Here is a 23287-nt window from a genome sequence, read left to right on the forward strand (position 1 = left end):
AGACAGAAGCCTGGAAGTCATGAGCTAGTGGCAGTGGAGATGCTGACTGTCAACTGTGTGCCTTGGTATTATGTATGTAAGGTGTTGCTTTGTGCTTTGGAAGCAATCATTGAACAGTTAGTATGAATTAGTGAACTATGGCTTTGAGGACTCCAGCACATGAAATCCACCAACCTTGTTTTTGCAGTTACAGATGCAAAAACTTTTTTTGTGTGTGTGTACTGGGATTTTAACTCACGGCCTTGTGCTTACTGGGCAGGCACTCTACCACTTGAGCCACTTGACCAGCCAGATGCAAAAACTTTCAAAATTTGTTCCTGGTCTTCAGGGCTCCACCTCCAGTTCAGGGATCAACCGGATCCTCCTGTGAAGGGCCACACGCTCTGTGGAGACTACCCAACCTGCTGAAAGAGGGCAAATGCAGCCAGAGATGATACGTAAACACACAGGCATGACCGTGTGTCAATAAAACTTTATTTACAAACACAAGCAAGGGGTCAGAGAGTTTGCCAACCTGTGATGCAGTTCACCTGCCTATCCTTGTCTAACATTTCTTATTGGCTGGTTCAGTACTGAGTCAGGATTAGGAATTCATGGTAGAATCTGTCCAGCCTGGCTTCAAATTCTGAGTTTGAGCCAGGCATTGGTATCTCACGCCTGTAATCCCAGCTACTCAGGAGGAAGAGATCAGGAGGATTGAGGTTCAAAGCCAGCCCAGGCAAATAGTTATGCAAGACCCTATCTCAAAAAAACCCATGACAAAAAAGGGCTGGTGGAGTGGCTCAAGGTGAAGGCCCTGAGTTTAAATTCCAGAACTGTCAAACAAAAAAAAAGATTGAGTCCGTTCTCTCTAGCACATGACTTTGAGTAATTGATTTCCTTTCTCTGTGACTTGAGTTTTTTGTTCCTAAGAAGTGAATACTACTACTACTACTATGTGTTGTGATAATTATGAGAAAATATATATAACTTTTACTCAATTGTTTCATTCCTAAGAAGTGAATGATAATATGTTCTATTAATTAAACAAACAAGCATATAGTGTGTTTTATATATATATGGTTATTGTGAATCACTCACAGCATAGAAGCTGCTACCTGTGTGTTCAGAAAGTATTAGACATTTTTATTCTACTGCTTGATTTGTTTAGATACAGCCATGCACCACGTAACCGCGTTTCACTCACTGACCACATATACAAGGGCTCTAATTCCATGTGGCTTAGGTACATAGTAGACCAGACCATTGAGATTTATTTAAGGACACTCTGCAATGTTTGCACAGCCATGAACTTGCCTAATGACACAGTTCTTAGGATGTGTACCCACCATTAACGGATGCATGACGTGACTGCCGTATTCTGATGTATCAGTTAGCTAATGCTGCATAACAAGTCATCACAGCTCGGTGACTGAATACAACATGTTTATATCTGACTGTTGCTATGGACAGGGCATCTGGGTCCTCTGTGTCCAGTTGTGTCACAGGCTGCAGTCAGGTGTCACTGGAGCTGGGTCCCACCAAAGATTCAGTTGTAGAGCTAGCAGTTCCCAAACTCTTATGGCATTAGGACCCTGTTGCCACCTGCTGGGTGGCAGCTGGAGGTTGCCCTCGTTTTCCTGCCTCAGTTTCCTGAATGTGATCATGGTGTGTTTGTCTTTCTGTGTCTGACTTAATTCACTTGGCATGATGTCCTCCAGGCTCATCTGTGTTGTCTCACGTGACAGGATTTCATATTTTTTTCATGGCTGAATGCTGACTCATGGAGTTCATGAGTTCATGTCCTGTTTTCTTCACCCATTCGTCCATTGATGGATGCGGACGTTGCTTCTAGTTCTTGGTTATTGTGAATCATGCTGCAGTGAACGTGGATGCCCAGGTGTCTCTTCATTCTCTTTGGAGATCTACCAGGGGTGGAGTAGCTGAATTACATGCTATTTCTATTAAAAAAAAATTTTAAGTGGCACCAGGACTTGAACTCAGGGCCTCACACTTGCTAGACAGGCACTCTACCACTTGAGCCATTCCACCAACCCTTTTTTGTGATTTTTTTTTTTTTGAGACAGGGTCTCTCAAACTCTTTGCCCAGGTCTGACTTTGAACCATGATCCTCCTGATTTTTTCCTTCTGAGAAGCTGGGATTACAGGCATGAGCCACCTACGCCCGGCTCAAACTTTTGTCTTTATCCACCTTCACCCTCCCACCCCGATCATCAGCCTTCTTAGACACCTTCATCCTAACCTGCCTCCTTGCAGCCCAGGAAGGGTCAACACTGCCCGTTTTGTGGTGTGTGTTTATGTGAGGCCCAGGGGAGAGATCACATTGAGACAGACTTTCTTGCCCTGCCTCCAAACTCAAACACGATCCCATTGAGAAGGCACAAGTAAATGAATTTTCAGTTGGACTTGAAAACATCGAACAGCGACTCCCTTCTCTCTGTGACACCCACCCAGGTCCCTTGCCTCCAGGGCCACATGTGAAAGGCGAGTGACATCCCATTGCACGCTCCATGAGGATATGTGTGTGAGTCCTTGTGTGAGCCCCCCTCGTCCCACCCTCGCTGGGCTCTTGGGACAGACATAGGACCCGGATGAGGACTTACTTTCCAAGTGGGGCGGGGAGCTCAGAGTGGGTGGCAGCACGTGACCTGTGTGACACGATAGTCACAGAACCTCAAGGAAACCACAGGGAGGTGTAGCATGGAGGTCTACCCCCTGCCTGGGGTGCTGTCCTACCTCAGGGGACCTAGACCATGTCTGGGGACATGTGTAGCTGTCACAAGTGGCAGAGGCCAGGGGTGCTTCTCAGCCCAGGAGGCCTCACAGAGGAGGACACCCAGCCCAGTGTGCATAGGGTCCCCGGGTGTGTGTGGGGGACCCTGCTGTTTGTTTAAAGACTGCGTTGGAAACTAGGGTTGAGCTGGAGGACAGAGCTCAGCACAGAGGTGGTGGAGGGGAGGATGTGTGTCACACAAGGGACAGTGTTTCAGTCTGTCCCAGCTCATTGTCCCCCTCCAGAGGGCGCCCCATTCCCAGCTGGCTTCTCAGATAAAGAGACATGGCTCTCACACGAAGCCCTCTGTGTCACCAAGGAGGGAACATCTGAGCAGAAGGGGGGGGCTTGCAAGGCCACTTCCATCCATTTGCAGGGGACAGTGGGAGCTGTCACTTTGCCCTTGAGGAGGATGTCAAGGTCAGCTGCAGTTGAGGCTGAGAGAACCCAGAGTCACCTGTGGACAAGTGGGCTGAGGGGAGGGAGGGGTACACAGCCTCAAGGCTGGCGGTCCGAAGCTTCTGGAAGGAGAGGATGGGACAGGCCAGAGGCCAGGAATCCAAAGCAGTAAGTCAGTCTTGGAAGTGGGAGGGGATGGCTCTGCCCCCGGGGAACCCTGGGCTGTGTCTGGGGACATATGTGGCTGTCATAAATAGGGTGGCTCCCAGCAGGGGATGGATGGAGGATGGGACTCTGCTCAGCCCAGGATGCCACCCGTCCTTGAGCCAGCCCAGGATGTTCCAGGCATGAACCCAGAAACTGTGCATTCGTTATTTGGGAAAAAGAATGGCATCGGCTCCTGGCTCTGCTGATACCAGAACCCACTGGTGATAGGATAGGCATGTGATGAGGGGCTCTGGAGCTGACCTCTCTCCTCCCCACTCAGCCTGGGGGCGTCAGTGTGGACAGAGTTCCAGGACCTCAGCAGGGCAGGTGGCCCTGGGCATAGCCTGGCCCTTCATCTCTGCCCAGGCCCCCAGTTTCCTGGGTGGGTTTTGCTGTCACACCCCAGGATTGGGAGCTCTTTCCCAGTGCTTGGTGACGCTAGGCTGTGACATCTACAGAGCCCTTTTAGACTGAGAAATAAAACAGAAACCACCACCGTGGCAGCTCTGGAGGTCTGCTCCCCCGAGCCATGGTGACATCTGGCTTTGTTTTCCTTTTACAAGATGACCAGTGACATGGGTGAAGTGGCCCCTGCACTGGTGCTGAGGTTTAGGACTTGCTTCCCCAAGTGTGGGGCCGCTGGGGACTGCAGGGCTCCAGCATCTTTGCAGCATGGGCCCCAGGTCAAACCTCAGCCACCGTGTCCCCTGTCTGCCCTATAGGAGCCCAGCGAGGCTCTGGAATATCCTTACCATGTGGCCAGCGAGGCTCCCAGTGGGAACTTGCAGCTATGCCAAACAAGGCTGATGATGCGTGCGGTGATGCCCTGGCTCTTCATATTGTTCCCTTTGCTCTGAATGCACGGGAAAGACCCATGGTTATTAAACACCTTGATTGGCTCTGTGAGAGGTGTGGGAGTCACAGCGTTGAGCAAAAGCCCCACTGTCCCTGCTTCAGGGACCCTGTTCTCGTGGAGCAGACTTGGTACATTAAAATGTGTATTTTTAGCCAGGCATAGTGGCTCCCGTCTGCAATCCCAGCTACTCATGAAGCAGAGATCAGGAGGATTGGGGTTTGAGCCCAGGCAGGGCAAAAAGTTCAGAAGAACCCATCTCAACCAATAAGCCAGGCATGGCGGCACGCACTTGTCATCCCAGCTACTCAGGGGTCTGCAGGTAGGAGGATTGTGGTCCCAGGGAGCCCAGGTGAAATGTGAGACCCAATCTCAAAGACAAATAAAGCCAAAAGGGCTGGAGGTGTGGCTCAAGTGATAGAGCACCTGCCTAGCAAATACAAGGCCTGAGTTCAAACCCCAGTCCCCGGTGCCACCAAAAGAGAAAGAGAGAAAGAGAGAGAGAAAATGTAGCACTTAGGCAAAGTTGAGTCATGGCTTGTGTAGTGCTTACCAGGCAGGACACAGTTCAGGACTGAACTCCATAGGTAGGTGACAGTCCTTTCTACAGGGTCTCCCCTGCACCTGGGTGCCACCATCCCAGATGTCTGATTGTTTTCTCTCCCTTGACAAGTGGCGTCTATGGTCAGTGAGGGGCACAGTTGCTGGCCAGACAGCACCCAGGGCTCCTTGTTTGCCTCGCTGTGGCCACACTGAAATCACAGACTTCCGGAGAGAGGGCCCTGGCTGTGGAAGGGCCTGTCACCCTCCTGCCACCTCTATCCATCACGGGGCTTATGACTCATCCACATGGGGGACACAAAAACCTAGCATTTCCCAGGCTGAGGGAGCAAGTGGAGGTCAGTGGGGGACAGCCCAATATGTGCAGCCTGGCCCTCGCATGCCCAGGCACAGAGCTGTTCATCTGCGTCCCCCCGCCCCACGGTACTGTCCTCCCATCCCAGCTGGGCTGGAGTGGGCTGAAGATCCAGAGGGGTCCACAGTGGTCACCTCATGTCTCACGTTCAAGGGCTCAGGGACATCAGCTGGGAGTGGGGACAGGAAGGTGAGACACCGTCTTAAACATGATTTGTAAGACAAGTGCTCGCAGCAGCCAAAAGATGGAGACAACCCGGGTGTCCTTCAGTGGAGGAAGGGACAAACAGCATGGTCCATCCCCACCTGAATATTACTCAGCGGTGAACAGGACAAGGCTCTGACACAGGCCACAATGTGGAGGGACCTTGAGGACACGGTGCTCAACAGATACAAAAGGCCACAGTGTGTGACACATCCAGAACAGGAGGATCCAGAGGCAGGACATAGACCTGTGGGGGCTAGGGACTGGAGAGGGGACAGAGTGACTGCTTGTGGGGACAGGACTTCCTTTTGGGGTGGTGGAGTGTTCTAGAACCAGGGGATGGTACACTTTCAATGAGCAAATCATACAGTGAGCAGTATCCCCCAAAATACTCTTCGCAATTAGTCTTGGCCTCTCTTAGTTTCCTCGTTTTGATAATGTCCCCTAGTTGTAAAAAGTGTCACTGCTGTCTTTGCAACTTCCTGTGAGTCTTTATGTTATGTGCTACATGCTGCTCATCATCACGCATCCCTGCTGACGCTGCTGCCTGGGTGGCCCCTCTTGCCTCAGGGCCCCAGCAGCTCCTGTCCCAAGCTCCTGCAGTTTCCAACTGCTGCGGGTCCCCGAGGGCCGTCAGGACATAAGTGCAGCAAGCGTGCCCCCTGCAGGCGACGGACAGGATTTCCGCCCTCCTGACTGCAAATTAGTGCCAGCTCAGCACAAAAGCAGCATTAAACGTATTTTTAATGGAAAGTTTAATTTAATTTTATCTTTTGCAGTACTGGGGTTTGAACTCAGGGCTTCACGCTTGCTAGGAAGGTGTTCTATCACTTGAGCCACTTCGCCAGCTGTTTATGTTTTGGATAGAATATTTTTTTCGGCCTGTGACTGTCATCCTATTTATACCTCCTGAATAACTGGGATCATAGATGGGTCCCACCAAGCCCAGCTTGTTGGTTGAGATGGGGTCTCATTAACTTTTGTGACAGGCTTGTTTCCAAACAAGATTCTCCTAAGTAGCTGGGATTAGAGATGGGAGTCGACTGTTCCCAGATGGCTTTTTTTCTAGTGTTCTGTGACCATGACAGCTTTGAGGGGTCCTGGCCAGGTGTCCTACAGATGTCCCTCACCTAGGTGTGTCATGTTTTCTCATGATTAAATTGTGGTTATGAGTTTTTGGAACAAATTTCCAGAAGTGTGATTCTTCTTGTCATTTGTCGGGTGAAGCCAGCAATTATTGAGCACCAACTGTATGCAAAAATCTTTATGAAATGATGTTGTTTAATCTTCAGGAAAGGGGCTGGGTGTGATGGGGCTAGCTCCTGCCCCATGCCAGCTGCTTACCCAGGTCACTGGGATTTGTGGGATAGTTCTCCATGGCTATACCCTGGCTTCCTGAGCCAAGCAACACGATTTCCAGCCCCCTTTCCCACCAAGCCCCAACCTGCTACATTAATTATTTGGAGAGTGTCAGGGTCCCAAGGCCACCCCAGGCAATGTGATCTCCTCAGAGGACACCAGGATCTGACCCCTGGCTGTCCTCACTGCTGTGGTTGACAGTGACAGGCACAGAGCAGAGCCAGCCCTGGGGAAAGGCCCACGGCGGGGCTGGGGAAGCCAGGTGGGGCTTACAGAATTCTCTCCTGGCAGCCACACAGGACCTGCTTTGTCCCCAGCAAGGAGCTGTAATGTACATGTGGAGTGCTGTCACTGCAAGTTCACAGAGACCCAGCACCTGGATTGTTTTGTTTACTGGGGGACCATGGGCTAAGACCCCAGACTCCAGAAGAGAATGAGGCTGAGCTCAAACCATGGGGGTTCAGACCCAGGAGCCTGTCCTGCCGGGGAGGGTAGGAGCCCCAGGCCACGTCCCCAGGCGCCTCGAGGGCCGGCCTGGCTGCCACCTTCTGAGTACAGTCTTGGGCTTTGGGGTGGCTTTGTGCTTCTCAAAGACCACCCATCCCCGGTCACCCAGGACTGGGAAGTTCCCGCCCTTGGGACTTTTCCTGCTACACCAGGACTTCTCGGGCAGACCTAGATGAGTTGGTCCCCCGGTGGGCCATTTTGGGGGCAGAGCACTGACTTGGCCTTCTCCCTGTGCTCCCCAGGGGACAGGAAGCTCCAGTGATGGAGATGAGCAATTTTTCTTTTCTCTCTCTTTTTTTTTTTTTTTTTTGTGGTACTGGGGTTTGAACTCAGTGCCTTGCACTTGCTAGGGAGGGGCTTTACCACTTGAGCCATGCCACTAGTCCTTTTTGCTTTGTCTGCTTTTCAGATAGGGTCTTGAGCTTTTGACGGGGCCAGCCTTGGACTGTGCTCTTCTTACCTCTGACTCCTGAGTAGCTGAGATTATAGGTGTGAGCCACCACACCCAGCCTTCTAGATGATCATCTTTTGTAAACAAAAAAGTCATAACTGCTGACCCCTACATTCAATTTACTTTTCAAACACAGGCAAGATTCACCAGGAATGACGCCTATGTTTCTAACACATCTTTTTGGCAAATTGCTGTCTTATATATATAACCTGCCCCTTGCTGGTGCTGTCCCCAAGCTAATGTGCTGTGTTTCTCTTCTAGGGAGTGAAAACTTGTTGTTGGAACCTTGGGCTGGGGACAGCGGGGTCTCAGGCACAGGTAGGTGCTGTGATATTTTTCTTTGCTCTGCATTCGATGTTCGAAGGGTGCTTTTAAAGCCAAGATGACAGCAAGGTGTTGGTTGCCACAGCAATGGAATTTGGCCCTGAGGGCAAAGGATGGCTCCTGGCAACATGTCCTGCCATGAGGCTAGAGATCACAGTGCCAATGGGGCTCGAGAATCCCAGACAGCACCAGGGCAGAAAGCACAGACAGAGCTAAGTCTTTGGAGGTGATTCACATTTGAAACTTTGTTGTCTTAGTCTGTTTTCTGTTGCCGTGAGAAAACTCCTGAGGCTGGGTGACTTAAAGAAAAAGGGTTTGTTCTGGTTTAAGTTCTGGAGGTGAGATGGTTGGCTGCATGTAGTCAGGACCCTGTGTTGCACCACAACAGGGCAGGTGGTGTCATACCCATCTCAGGAGGAGCTCAGGGCAAGTGGGGAGTGTCATACACAAAAGCGATCACACGGTGAGAAAAGCAAGAGAGCAGGAAGGCTGGCTCGCTCTTGTATGTCAGCTGCCCTGCTGTGAGGGCAACTGTCCACACTTGTGATGAGCCGTCCAGCACCAGTCCCTTCAGGAGGGTGGTCACCTCCCTGTTCCCTCCCACTTGGCCCCGCCTCATTTTTTTTTTTTTTTTTGGTGGGACCGGTGTTTGAACTCAGGACTTAGCACTTGCAAAGCAGGTACCCTATTGCTTGGGTCACATTTCCATTTAGTCCATTTTGCTTTGGTTATTTTAGAGATGGTGTCTCTCGAACTATTTGCCTGGGCTGGCCTTGAACTTTGATCCGCCCAATTTCAGTCTCCTCACACCTAGGATTATAGGTGTGAGCCCTGCTGAGCCCCACCTGTTAAAGGCCCCACTGCCTTTCAATGCTGTCACATTGAATTCCTCTATTGGAGCCAGCTCCCCACACTGAACCTTTGGGAATGACCACATCCAAGCTGTGGCACCCATCGTCCACTGTCTGGGGAACATTCTAGTGACTTCTGGAAGATTCCTTTTTAAAATTTTTATTTATTTATTTATTTGCCATGTTGGTGATAAACCCAGGGCCTGACTCATGCTAGGCAAGTGCTCACCACTGAGCCCCAGTGGTGAAAATTCTTTTTTTTTGGCAGTGCCGGAGTTTGAACTCAGGGCCTCACACTTGCTAGGCAGGCACTTTACCACTTGAGCCTCTCCACCAGACCTGGACGATTCTTTTAACAAGACCAAAACTAAGACCCATATCCTGGTATTTAAGCTTCTTCTCAGAAGATTTTAAATGGTTTTCAAAATGTAGGAGGAAGAGGAAGTCATTTAAATAAATCAGGAAAGTGCCCTGCTGTGTGATTCAGGAAGTAAGGCAGAGTCTGTAGGGAGAGTCTGTAGCTGGAGGCTGGGGCTGTCTGTGCGTCCCCGGTCTTTTAAGGGTAATGGGAACCGTTAGATCTATACAAGGGGTGTCTCCTAACCCTGTGAACTTGATGAAAATCTGTGGGTTGTTTTTTTGTTTTGTTTTTTGGGGGGTTCTACTGGGATTAGAACTCAGGGCCTCACACTTGCTAGGCAGGCACTCTACCACTTGAGCCACTCCACCAGCCCTTGCTGAAAATATTTAACTTGTACACTTTGCTTGAGTTTAATGACATTAATGTGTACCTCAATAAGGGTAAATATATGCATACATACATGTGTGTCTGTGTGTGTGTGTGTGTGTGTGTATATATATATATGAATGATAAGCCCCATAGAAATAATTTTAGTATCATCATTAGCAGACATTTTTTTAAGCCTCTAGTAGACTGTAATACTTCCTTTCTGACCATTGGGAGAGGCAGCAGTGGCAACAGAAAAAATTTAAAACACACTTACTTAAAACATAATGAGCTGGGCGTCAGTAGCTCACGCCTATAATCCCAGCTACTCAGGAAGCAGAGATCAGGAGGATTGAAGTTAGAAGCCAGCCCAGGGAAATGGTTCACGAGATCCTATCTCGAAAAAACCCATCACAAAAAAGGGCTGGCGGAGTGGCGCAAGTGGTAGAGCACCTGCCTAACAAGAATGAGACCCTGAGTTCAAACTCTACTACTGCCAAAAAAAAGAAAAAAGCTTATGTACATAAAGAAGCCAGTCCTAAAAGCATAGAAGACTGCGCCTTGTATGATTCTACTTACAGGAAATTTCTAGGAAAGGTGGTAGGTCAGAGGTTGCCTGGGCTGGGGTAACTTTGGGGACTGGTTACAGTATTCTAGAAGTAGATGTCAATGGTTGCACAGCCGCGTGACTTGCCTGAGGCTGGCAGAGCTGTGTGCAGTGACATGGGTGACTCTTACAGCTCTTTAATCCACCGTGCTGCTGTCACACGGGCAGTCACAACTCACGGTGACAGGGGAGGCCGAGGGCTGTCTTTGGACTCTGTCTCTGTGCCTTGCAAATCTTCTGAGCATGTGCAGGTCTTGACTTTGGGCGCGGAGGGTTTTCCCACAGCGGATTTTAAACAGTTCTGTAGTCCGTGCTGTTTTTTTGTGCCATTCTTCCAAATTCTAAGATTATTTTAAAAATTATCTGTACATGGCTTGAGCATTTTACACTTAAGTCTAGGGCCATGTGAAATTTAGCTACGCTCACAGGGGTGATTCTGACCCACTCCTGTAGCGGGGGACACTTGGTAAAATAGTTTTTTGGATGTAATGACTGGGGAGCTCCTGGCGTGGAGTGGAGGTGGGGGATGCTGCTCAGTGCCCTGGCACCCCACGTTGGTCACTCTGAGCCTGGAAGCCATGCTGGGGAAGAGAATCGTGAGCCACACAGCCTTGGGTATTCTCTGCCACAAGGGCACAACCCTTTCCAGTAGGACTCCTGGAAGGACCAGGGTGCCAGGCATTTTAAGCAAACAGCTGTCACTCATTCAGCGTGCCCTCCCTGCAGGTGACCACAGCACAGGCCGCAGCCTGGCACCCTTCTTCTCCCTATAGGGGACAAGATGGAGGCTCTGAGAGCAGCCACACTCGGGCTGGGTCCCCTGAGTTGCTGTCTCCAGGCTAGGTCCCATGTCACCCGGTGAGTGCTTCAGCCACCCTTGTGGACACAGGACCAGTGCTCTGACCCACAGCTCTGATTTTCTGTAAGACAGATCAGCGTGGGGAACCTTGCTCGGGGGACCTGGGCTGGGATGGTTTTAGAGCATGCTGTTACCACCAGAAGCCACCAGGGGGCAGAGGAGGCCCACGGTTGGCTTGATCCTGGAGGGAGGGGCCGTGGGGATGGGGGCCCCATCTTTGATGCCTGCCACAACCCCTCTTAGAGTGCTGTGAGCAACCTGTTTGCCCAGAACATTTGCCTCTGCTTCTGCTTCTCAGAATCCTGCAATCCAGGGAAACCTGGCGACTGGTCAGCCTGGCTGTGGCCCCTGTCGCACAGACCCCCGGCTACTTCCATGCCAGCCCTGTTCCTGCACATCTAGGAGCCAGAAGGTGCAGGCCTGCTCTTTAGCAGTGCCTCATCCTGGCACTCACCAGGACCCCATCATGGACATGCAGCCACAGTAGCCAGCCCCACCATCAGGCCCTGGGGAGACAGTCACTCCCTCCCTGGAAAGAGCTGGCACAATCCAGAGCTGCCACTTAGCTCTGTGACAGGGTAGAGCTGGCACCTAGTATGCAGGATGGTGGTATGTGTCTCCCTGGCTCCATATCCCAGGGTGACAATGAGCCTGTGCTTGCTGGGATTGAGTTGGTGTGTGTGCGGGGGACGGAGGTCAGTCCACAAGATGGGGTACCCTTGGTTCACACTGTCAGCTCCATCGCAAGTGGATTCTGGTGTCTGGTGTGTGTAGGGAGGCGACTCAATTGTTTTCCTAAAAATTGATGCCTGGTTTCTCATCCCAGCACTGAGGACCTTCTGTCCCCAGGGAACCTAGGTGACATCTGGGGACACGTGACTGTCATGACCAGGGAGCTCCTGGCATAGAGTGGGTGGAGGTCATGGGCGCTGCTCAGCACCTGCAGGGCCCAGGACAGTCTTGTGCACAGTGGGGGGGCCCTGCCTTGTTGCTAACTGTATTGTTTGGAGCATAAACGTTCCCTGTGACCTCCCGATAGCATGGAGTGTTTTTCTGAGAGTTCCTTGTTCTCCAGGGAGTTTTTGAAGGTTTCTGCTAAAAGCATTAGCAGAGCCTTTTATCTGGAGAGTGGCACTCACTCCTGTGGGAACAAACTCCAGCACCAGCCTCCAATTGGAGCTGCTCCTTCCCGCTGGCTGGTCACCGCCTTACCGTCTGTCCTAGGATGGCATGCTGAAATTCACATTATTATCAGTCCTCTGTGGACAAGCTGTTCTCTGCCAGATCTGCCAAGATGTACAGTCAAAAGCCTACCATGTTCTGCTCACAGATGGTCCCAGCCACTGCTGCCACACAGAAAACATACACAGCATGTGTGTGGTTACAGGGTGCCACACTGAGCCCCACCAAGGAGACCCCGCAGCCACCCACAGTGCCCGGACCTCTCTCCCTGTCAGTCTGCAGCTAAGGGAAGCTCGGGTTTCTTCCCAAGGTGGCAAGGAAGTTAGACATGACCTTGACCCTCTGAAGCAGGGGTGCTCTGGCCCCTGGGAACCTTAGTATTGCCTGGGGACATGTATGTGGATGGAGGCAAGGGATGCTGGTCAGCACTCTGCAGGGACCAGGGCGCCCCCACAGAGAGCAATCCCGTCCCATTGTCCATGGTACTCAGAGGGAAAAAGCCTTGTGTTCATTGCTGACAATTTTGCTGGCAAAGGAGCCAGTGTTGTGACCAAGGGTGCCCCAGCATCTGGAGCCAGATTCCTCTCTTCTCCACTCAACATGTGGATGTCAATATGACAAATGACCTGGGACCTCAGCAAGGCAGGTGGCCATGGACGCAGAGTTTCTTGGGGCCCCTGACTCACGGGGTCTCACCCAGGGTGATTCTGCCCCCAGGAGACATTTTCAACTGTCAGGATTGCTGGCTGCTGCTGGGCAGAGCCCAGGGATACTGCTCAGTGTCCTACATTCCGGCCCCCAGGTGTCTGTGGGGCTGAGGGAAGCTCTGTCATGCTGGAACCTTGGCTCTCAGAGTGACTTAAGACTGTTCTCTTAGCTGGGCACAGTGGTGCATGCCTGTAATCCCAGCACTCAGAGGCTGAGGCAGGAGGATCACAAGTTTGAGACCAGCCTGGGCTACATAGTGAGACCCTGTCTCAAAAAAAAAAAAAATTTAAAAGGCCACCTCTTTATTCTCTGTTTTGGGATAATTACATCTAGTTCTCAGTTGCAAGAGCCCCATAGATTTGGGCTTATCTCCTGGATCGCTGGTCACCACTGCACAGTTTTAAAGATTTGAAAATCAAGATCCAAAGAGGTCCATGTCCACTGTCCCCAAGCTGGACAGCTATTGGCCTGGCAGTGAGACTCTCAGCTGATGCTCGTTACTAAGCAACTGCTTGAACCTTCTGCCTCCCACAGAGCCTGGATGATGCACAGCCCAGTCACCGTGGATTCATGGAACCTCAGCCTCCTTTGACTAAAAGCACATGTGGGGGTGACAGTCACATATGATGAGATCTCAGGGGCCTGTGGGGACATGTGGGAGCCCAGTGGAGGCTGGAGGGGCCAGAAGGGATCCCCGAATCATCCCAGGGGCCATCCTGGAATCTTGTAAACTCTTGCAGCTGGTGGCTCCTATGTCCCCAGATCCCATGGGTCCTGACAGTGTGGGCCCAGGCTTCTTAATTTCCTCCCTCTGATGACATGTGGGGTACCTACCTGGCCAACAGGTGCGTACATGTCTGCAGAAGCCCCCAGCGTGACATGGGGCAGACACCTAACACAGTGGAGGCACAAACTGGTGGGGCCAAGGTGACTTCTGCTCAGAAGTTGGGGACTCAAAGAAAAGCCTCCTGTTCCACCGAGAGTCCCCAGGAGCCTGAGGGCTCCTCAACCAATGTGGGCTATTTTTTCCCAGCTATGTCTCTGAATTTTTTTTTTTTTTTGGTGGCACTGGGGTTTGAACTCAGGGCTTCATGCTTGGAATACAGGAGCTCTACTGCTTGAGCCACACATCCAGCCCTGAATTCTTTCTTAGTAAACATTATTATTATTATAATTATTATTATTAATTATTGCATTACTGGGGTTTGAACCCAGGGCCTCATGCTTGCTGGGCAGGCGCTCTACCACTCAAGCCACTCCATCAGCCCTTTTTGTGCTTTAATTATTTTTCAGATAGGGTCTTGAGCTTTTGCCCAGGGCTGGCCGGACCTTGACCCTTTTATCTTCACCTCCTCATAGCTGGGATTACAGGTATGCACCACGGCACCCACCCCTCCTGTGTGTTTGTCTGTCTGTCTGCTTGTTGTGTGTCTGTCCATGTGTATGTTTCAACATTGAACTCTCCTGTCTTCTAGACCTGGTTTCAGTGTGTAGGGGTTGACATTTCCTTTCTTTCCCAAACACCCATCAACCTTCCTGACACCATTATTTACTATCCTTTCCCTCCTCAGAGGATGCCTGCCAGGACTGCACCATACCTGCCTGCTGGCCTCTGCCCCAGGTCCCCTGTCCATGCTGTCCTGGGGAGCCCTAAATGGAGGAGGCGGGGGTGGGGACATTTGATCCTCCCAGCCTTGTGGCATTAACTCCACTTGGAGCTGTTCTTTTTGGAACACAGTCATCCTTATTTGGGAAGTATGGCTGGAAGCTCCCAAAACGTCCCAGTCTGCCTTGTCTGCTTCTACTTCCTGTCCTTCTTTTCTCTCTTCCTCTTTCAGAAATGACATTTCTAAAGTCATTTTAGAAGTTGGTAAGAAGAGGAAATGCCTGCTAGAGCCAGGGTGGCAAATTGCAGCCTCTGGGCTAAGTCCAGCCCTCCACGTCCGGTTTTATAAATAAAGTTTTATTGGCACACAGCCATGGCCATTCACTTATAAATTGCCTGTGATTGCTTTTATACTGCAAGGGCAAACAGACAGCATCTGGAAAGCTGGGAGTGTTGACCTTCTGGCCCTTTATAGAAGTTTAATGACTCTCTGTCATTGAATTGTGTGACTTCATCTCGTAACTACCCACGAGATAGGAATTACCTCCACTGGACACATAGGTATATTGAGGCCTGGCCAGGTTGAGTGGCTTTCTAGATGACATAAATAGCAGTTCAGAGCTCAGACTCCTCATTCTACACCTACTGTACCCACTGAGTCCCAGGCCATTTCTTTGCTGCTCGGAGCCTCTGTGTCCTTGCCTGTGAATTGGGGACCCAGCCTGTTGGGGACAAATGCGTATAAGGCTTTGAATAATGAAGAGACACTTCTTCCCTCCTTCATCTGTTCTCCATGCCTTCTATGTCTCCCCACATATCCCTGAGGAAGCCAGCTGGGCAGGGTGGCTTGACTGCATGGAGTGACAGGGCTCTAAGCCCTTGTGTCTGAATTACTATGAAAGCAGACTGTAAAAACCCAGCATGCTGGAGAGTGCATTAGCTAGCTACCACTGTGTAACAAAGTACTACAAACGCAGCAGTTTAAAATGGAATCCATTTATCAGTGCACATTTGTGCAGGCAGGAGGTCTGGAGATGATATATCTGGGCCCTCTGCTGAGGGTCTTACCAGGCTGTGGCCAAGGCGCCAGCCAGGGCTGCATCCTCATCTGAGGGCTTGCATGGGGGTGGATCCACTCCCAAGCTCATCAGTACTCATTTCCTTGTTGTCATCCAACAGAGGTTCTGTTGCCTTGCTGGCTGTAAGCCAGGAACAATTCTCGGGCCATGTGGGGACTTCAGGCCCGTCACATTTCCATTCTCTTCAGGAAGGTCCATCCTGTTAAAGGTTTGCCTGGTCAGCACAGACCCACCTAGGATAATCCCCTTTCAATGAACTCAAAGACTACTGATTTGGGATTTATTTACTTCCTCAAAATTTCTTCTTCTGTATAAGAGACTCTAATCCAGGACATGGCACTTCATGGCAGTCACTAGTCCTGTCCATGTTTAAGGAGGTGGGAGGTTCTCCAATGTGTGTTCTCCAGCAAACGGTGGTGATTGTAGAATCCAGCCAGCCACAGGCAGGAAGAGGGGAGTCTCGTCATGTCATCCAAGGCACTGGTAGCAATCAGCCCCACCCCGGGCCAAAGAGCTGGGACCTCTGATCTCACCTGGCTTCTGCCTCTCCTCTCACAGGAGCAGAGGCAGATACTGGCTCTCTCAAGGTGGGGTCACGTTTGTGTTGCACGTGCTGACTCATGCCTGAATGACCTTATAGTTTCTCTTAATATTTAAAACACCTTTGTTTTGAAACAATTCCAGATTTGTAACAAGGTGCAAAAACTGTACAGACAGCCCTAGTACCCTTTTCCCAGCTTCCCCTAGCAGTGACATCTTCTGTAACTGTTGTCCAAGCCAGGACTGACCCAGGCACGGTGTGTACAGTGCTCTGTGACATTCGCCATGCTGCAGGCTGGGCTTCACATGGTTCACAGGTATGTAGGACAGTTTGGTGTCCATAGATGTGGGGCAAGGTCACCCTAGCCATGTGTAGGGTCTGCTGGAGGTGCAGGCCAAACCAGACAAAGGTATCTACATATTGGTGGTAGATGTGACCACCTGGCCTCATCTCTGTGATGTAGTCTGTGTTGTTCTCTCGTCTTCCATAAATCTATAGGTCTTGTCCGCCACCTCCTTGGGCAGCTGGCCCCCCAGAAGTGTTTATTTGGGGGGTAGTTGAGAAGGGAGAGGTGAGTTTGTGGGAACTCCTAGCACTGGAAAATTCAGTTCAACTCCAGAAGCATCTCCTACTTCTGTACTTCCTCAGGTTACTTATTTGTCCTGTCTATGCTGTGGTGCCCAGGGGACCCCAATTTCAACGGCATGACAGATCACCTGAGTGTGAACTGTGCGTTCTCAGCACAGAGCACAGCCTGGGGTCACCCTTCCATCATGGCTGCCTCAGGAGTGCTGCTGAGTGCTCCTTTTGCAGGTTCCCAGCAAGGAGAAATGACTGGCAGAGCACAAAGTCATGAAGAGGGATCCTGAGAGCTCTTCCCAGGGAGAGAACTTGCCTTCCTTCTCCCCCAACCTTCTGCCCAACCTTCAGAGCCCTCCTGAGGTACCTCCTGAAGCCTTTCTCAACTTTCTCCAGAGTTCTTTGGTATCTTTTCTGGGCTTTTCTTGGAGCCTGACATACACAGTGTGTGGTCTTTGGAGGATATTGGTTGGGTGACTAAGGTATCTCTTAGGTGGCAGTGGCCACCACATCTTGTACACCTGCTATGGTAGGTGCCATTCCAAGATGGTGCTGTTCAATGGTGCTGCTCCAAGATGGCGCCATTCCAAGATCTTGCTGTGCCCATGCCTTGCCTAACCCTCCACCCTTGAGTGTGGCCCTAACCTGAGCACAATGGGAAGTCACTCCCAGAGTTAGGTTAATGTACCGAGGTAAAAAAGGAGTTTGCAGATGTAATGGAGATCCCTGATCCATTGACTTCGAACTAATCCAAAGGAGATTACCTGGTTGTCCTGCCCTAGCTGGGTGGGCACATGAAAGGGACCAGAAGCTTGGCTAGAATTGTCAAATTCAGACAGAAAGTAGAGTGGCGTGTGCCAGGGACCAGATTGGGTGGGGAGGCAGAGATGGGGAAGTTTTTCCACTGGGACAGGATTTCAGGGTATTTTGGGCAGGGAGATTTGAACTCAGGGCCTGGTGCTTGCTAGATCACTTGAGCCATGTCCCCAGCTCTTTTTGCTCTGGTTATTTTGGAGATAAGGTCTCACTTTTTGCTTAGGCCTGGCCTGGACCACAGTCCTATTTACGCTTCTCTTATTGCTGGGATGACAGGTGCTCACGACTACCACACTCAGTTTTTATTGCTTGAGATGGGGTGTCTCATGAACTTTTTGCCTGGTCTGGCCTCTAACAGTGATTCTCTCACTCTCTGCCTCCCTAGTAGCTGGGATTATAGGCGTGAGCCACTGGCTTCTGGCTCCAAAGTTTCAGTTTTGCAAGATAAAACATTCTGGAGACCCTTTTCATAGCAATATGAATATACTTACCACTGCTGAGGTGTATACACAAAAATGCTTAAGACAGTAGATTTTACGTTATATGTTTTTACCGCAATGGGAGAGAGAGAGAGAACTCTCCTGCTAGCAGTAGAGAACACAGCCGTGTTGTGACTGCCCATGGAGGAGGCCAGAGGGCAAAGACCCAGGTGACTCCAGGTTACCAAGAATAGCTCCCACCCAACAGCCAGAAAGAAGATGGGTCACTCCTTCATAGCAAGGAAATGGGCAACTGAATTGAGCTTAGAAGAGGAGCCCAAATTCCAGATGAGAACTCAGCCAGGCTAGTACCTTGCTTTCGGCAAAAAGACCCTGAGTAGAGGATCTAGCTAAGCCACATCCAGATGTGTGACACATAGAAAAGTGTGACCATAAGTGGGCGTGGCTTCAAACTGTTAAGTCTGTGCTATTTGTTATGCAGCCATAGCTGACAGACACACCTTCTATGCTGACATGGAAAATGCAAGGTTCATTTCACAGATGGGAAAATAGTAGCAGAGAGAGGTTCAGCCACTTGGCCCAGGGCCACATGACAACTGTAATATTCAAATTAGCTGTGTCTGTCACCGGGGCCAGACTGTAAGTTCATTTGGGCCAAGGATCTGAGCCAGCCTCTCGCAGATGTTCAGAGAGTGAGGAGAAAAAAAAAAAGATCAAAGATGCTGAGCCAAACTGTCACCTGACCTTGTGCACCGAGGTGAGCTGCAACCGGGACCAGTGGCACGTTAGGGACAGGGAACGGGGCCTCGGGAACATAGCTGTCATGCCCCAAAAGGAGGAATGATCACTGACTCAGCGCCCAGCGCGGGCTGAGCTAATGGGCCTCTGGAATGTGATATGCTGTCCCCTGCCTGACGCTCTGCTGAGTCAGAGCTGTGCTGGGAACAGGAGGGGAGGCCAGCACCAGCTGCCAGTGCCTCCTTGGGAATCCAGAAGCCACTGGGAGGAGGGACAGAGAGACTCGCTGGGTGGTGTTTACGCTGGCTGCTTGCTGCGACTGTCCTTGAAGCTGGAGATAGCCGGCACATGGAGGGGGTGGGAAGAGAGAAGGGAGACCGTGATGGGGATGTACTCTCAGGCACCCCTGGAAAACCAGTAATCGGTGTGGCCCCTGTGCCACCCTGTGCCCTGGGCTGCCCCCTGGGGTCAAGTCATTCTCTGTGGGGTGTCCTGGGCCCTACAGGGTGCTGGACAGTGTAGCCTCCACCCACTCCACACCAGGAGCTCCCAGTTATGATGACCACAAGTGTTCCCAGATATGGCCAGGTGTCCCCTGGGAGCAAAATCACCCCTAGGTGAGACTCCAGTTGATTGAACATATGAAGCCAACACTGCGTGAGGGTGAAAGCAATACCCACACGGAGGTCCGCCTGGAGGAAGTGACATTTTAGCTGGGTGTTGATAATGCCCTGGTTCTGACTGGGGTTGGACACAGGAGCAGAGGCTGGTCCCACGATCTTGGGCAGGGGTGCAAAGTGGGGGGAAAGATGTGAGGAGGCCATGTGGCAGAGATTTCTTTGATCCTGAGGGCAGTGGGAAGCCATAGAGAGTTCTAGCTCCATTCATAACAACAATCAAATTGGGTCCAACTTTCTTGCTCGACAGATTAGGAAACTGAGGCACAGTGAGGGTGGTGGTGCCCCCGTCCCCTCCCCCAGAAGTGGTGGGTGCAGTTGCCTGTGGGTTTGCACAATGCTGCCAGCCAGGCTGGAGTCAGGCCGTGGAGAGAGCCTGGGCCTCAGCCAAGAGTACCGGGTGCAGAGGCACTGCTCCCACCGTGTTCCTTTGATGAGGTTGGGTGCTATGGTCCTGCTCAGGGCTGTAGCAAGGAGTCATGAATATCAGTTTGAAACCCTAGGCACTGTGCCGGGGTTACACAGAGAGCTTGGCATTGCCCTCCATCCCTGGGAACAGCCTTTCTCCATGGGGGGACGGGGCCCCACACCATCCCCTCTGGCCCCTGCCTTCCCCTTCTCAAAGTCCCCAGCTCCTGGGCTTCCTGGTATCCAGAAGTTGCTAGCATCTGGCCTTGGGGCAGGTTGTGGCCCTGGTTCTCTGCCTTGGTATCCAGGGCCCTTGCCCTTGAGTGAGGAGGAGAAAGGAGTTACAGAAGCCTGGGGACAGAGCTCCTGTCCAGCAGGTGAGCAGCAGATCTATCCTTCCCAGGGGCTTGCCTCCACCAGGAAGCCACAGGGAGTGGTGGGCACTGAGCCTCAGCTGAACTGGATTTCCTGTTCTGGGGCAGGAAACCTCCATACAGACACCAGAGCTCTGATGACTTGGGGACCTCCAAGTAGCATCCTGCAGTGTGTGTCCTGTGTCTGCTCATTTCACTGAGCATCTGGTCCTCGAGGTTCACCCATCTGTAATTGGGTACCAGAATTTCTTTCCTCTTCATGGCTGAGTAATATTCTAGTGTGTGGCTGGACCACATTGTGTGGGTCCATTCATCCGTCCATGAACATGTGGACTATTTACACCTTCTGGCTGTTGAGAACCATGTCACTATGGACTGAGGTGCACAGATTATCTGTTTGAGTCTCTGCTTTTTTGTTTTTGACACCTTGGCCCAGCCTCTGGTCATAGCCTCACCTCCCAGGACCCAGAGGGCTTGGCTGAGTCTCAGAATTGAGCACTTGGACCTAGTTGCAGTGGACCTCCCCCTCACCACCCTCATGTGGGCCTTCACTTTCCAGAAAGAAAAATGACTACACACATGGTAAAACCTCCAAAGTGTGCGTGGAATGGGATGAGATAAGGAAAGAGGTCTCCTCCTCTCCCTGCGTGGCAGGTCTCACCTTCCCTTCTCAGAAACAACTGGAGGTACAAGTCTCCAGGTCTCTTCTAAGATGGGCTCTGCGCCCCAGTGTTCCATCCTTTTTGTTTGAGATAGGATCTCCCCATGTAGCCAGGCTGGCCTGGAAATCATACTCCTTCTGCCTCAGCCTCCCAAGCGCTGGGATTACAGGCATGCACTACCAAGCCCGGCAGCCCAGGGCTCATTTCTACTCTGAGTTTTGTGTCTTGCACCCTTTGTAAGCTGAACACCATGGCTGGGCAGCTGAGGGCCTGGGGTGAGTGTGTGCCCCCACGTGCCTGGCAACCTTCCCGGCACATGGTAGATTAGTACCAACAAACTCCCCCATCCAAAGAAAGAAAAAACCCTGGGACAGACGGCAGTCACACAGGGCAGACTGAATACTTGCGTGGACAGGAGTGGGAGGAGGTGGCCTTTAAATAGTTGAAGAGATTGTGGAGGGAGCCTGTGTCTGGTGGCTGCTGTGACACACGGCCATACACTAGGGGGCTTTATATCAGACCTTCCCCCTCTCAGTCCAAAAGCCCAGAGTCAGAGACCAGGATTACAGAGACATGTTCCAAGGGTCCTTCCTGCCTCTGTGGCTCCAGGTGTCCCAGTCTTTGCAGCAATTGTCACACAGGTGTCTCTGTCTCTGTGTCTCTCCTCTTCTCATAAGGGCCCTGACTCCACCATGACCTCATCTTTTCTTTTTTTTTTTTTTTTTTTGCAGTACTGGGGTTTGAACTCAGGGCCTTCACCTTGAGCCACTCCACCAGCCCTTTTTTGTGATGGGTATTTTTGAGATAGGGTCTTGTAAACTGTTTGCCTGGGCTGGCTTCGAACCTCTGTCCTGATCTCTGCCTCTTGAGTAGCTGCGATTACAGGCGTGAGCCACCATGATCTCATTTTAATGAATTCTGTCTGCAAAAACCCTATGTCCAAATAAGGCCACTGTCCCCATCTATGCCAGCTGCCAGAATAGAAGGCCACTGACAGACACTCATTTCCTCATTCTGGAGGCAGAAGTCCAAGGTGAAGGTGTGGACAGGGCCTGTCCTTCTCAAGCATTTCTGCTTGGCCCGCACAGGGCCGCCTTCTTGCTGTGTTCTCGAGTGGGCTCTTCTCTGTTCACAGGGGAACCTGGGTCCCTTCTTCTTATGAGGACACCATTCCTAGGGGCCCAGACCCTGGCCTTATGACTTCATTTAACCTCCGTTACCTGCTTAAAGACCCCATCTCCAAATACAGTTTCACTGGGGTTCTGGGCTTCAATATAGGAATTTTTTTTTTTTTGGTGGTAGTACTGGGGTTTGAACTCAGGGCCTTGCTTTTGCTAGGCAGATGCTCTACCACTTGAGCCACACCTCTAGCCCTTTTGGCTTTGATTATTTTTCAGATAGGATCTTGCATTTTTGCCTGAGCCAACCTAGGCTATGATCTTCCTGTCTACACCTCCCGTGTGGCTGGGATGATAGCATGTATCATCGTGCCCAACTTGTTAAGATGGGGTCTCGTGAACTATTTGCCTGGGCTGGCCTTGAACTGTGATCCTTCTGATCTCCACCTCCTGAGTAGCTTGGATTACAGTTAGGAGCCGCCATGGCTGGCCTCAACCTAAGAATTTAAGGAAATGCAGTTCAGTCCTTAACAGCCCCCTTCTGAGGTTAGGATGGATGAGAATTTGGGGAACACTATTCAGCCTTGTAGAGGGGAGGTGGGCCATGTGCAATCTTCAGTAAGCCACTGGGGTGTATAGGTGGGGAGAAGGTAGCCACCCCTGGAGTCCCTTCAGCAAGCAAGTGGCAGTTGCTGGTGTCAGCACACGCTGTGGGGTGGGGACTTCACCCCTGTTTGTAAGAGACACTGGAAACTCGGGTTCGAGGTTACCCAAGGTCACAGGCAGAGAGCCTGGAACAGGGCCAGGCATTGGCTGGAAGTCTGTTTTTTGCCTGAGCACAAGTGCAGCCCTGGCCTGGCCCGCCCCGTGTGACTGTCCCCGAGGCCCATGGCAGGGCCACGCCTTCAGACCCTTGCCCAGGCCTGGCTCCTAAGGCATCCTCATTTGCTTCGGTGGGATGCGGTTCCTGCTGATCTCCTGGCTTGATCACCTGCCCCTTGGGGTGCAGGTGTCCCAGTGCTCTGGGGGTGGGGGGGGTCACTGCTCACTGCAGGAGTGGCAAGGTGGAGCAGGTGGGTGGGGAGCTGGCACACAGAGGGCTGGGACAGGGGCAAGAGGGCTGGTTTTCCCCCAAATAATAGCTCCCTTAAACTTTGCTCTCACATTATAAAACCCAACTTTTGAGAGTGCACAGTGGATTTTGGCACATTTGCAGATTTGTGCACTGATTAACATTCCATCACACCAAAAAGAATCCCCGTCCCCATGAACAGTCACACCACCCCTCCCAGTCCACTTCCTGTCCCTGGACCTGGATTCTC

General features: G+C 51.3%; 1 protein-coding gene across 5 annotated transcripts in view; it reads left to right on the top strand.

The window, feature by feature from the left end:
* Positions 1-23287, top strand: part of Gng7 (G protein subunit gamma 7) — a 114193-nt gene that overhangs the window by 25399 nt on the left and 65507 nt on the right. For 4 of the 5 annotated variants that reach the window (XM_074054324.1, XM_020170754.2, XM_020170753.2 and 1 more), the window contains exon 2: positions 7931-7987. The gene's annotated coding sequence lies outside the window, so the exon portion shown is untranslated. Of the gene's footprint in view, positions 1-7930; positions 7988-14220; positions 14299-23287 lie in introns of all 5 variants that reach the window. The other variant, XM_074054325.1, reaches the window with a different exon arrangement.

The sequence above is a fragment of the Castor canadensis genome, chromosome 14 (genome assembly GCF_047511655.1).
Source record: "Castor canadensis chromosome 14, mCasCan1.hap1v2, whole genome shotgun sequence".
In the NCBI taxonomy this organism is placed as follows: Eukaryota; Metazoa; Chordata; class Mammalia; order Rodentia; family Castoridae; genus Castor; species Castor canadensis.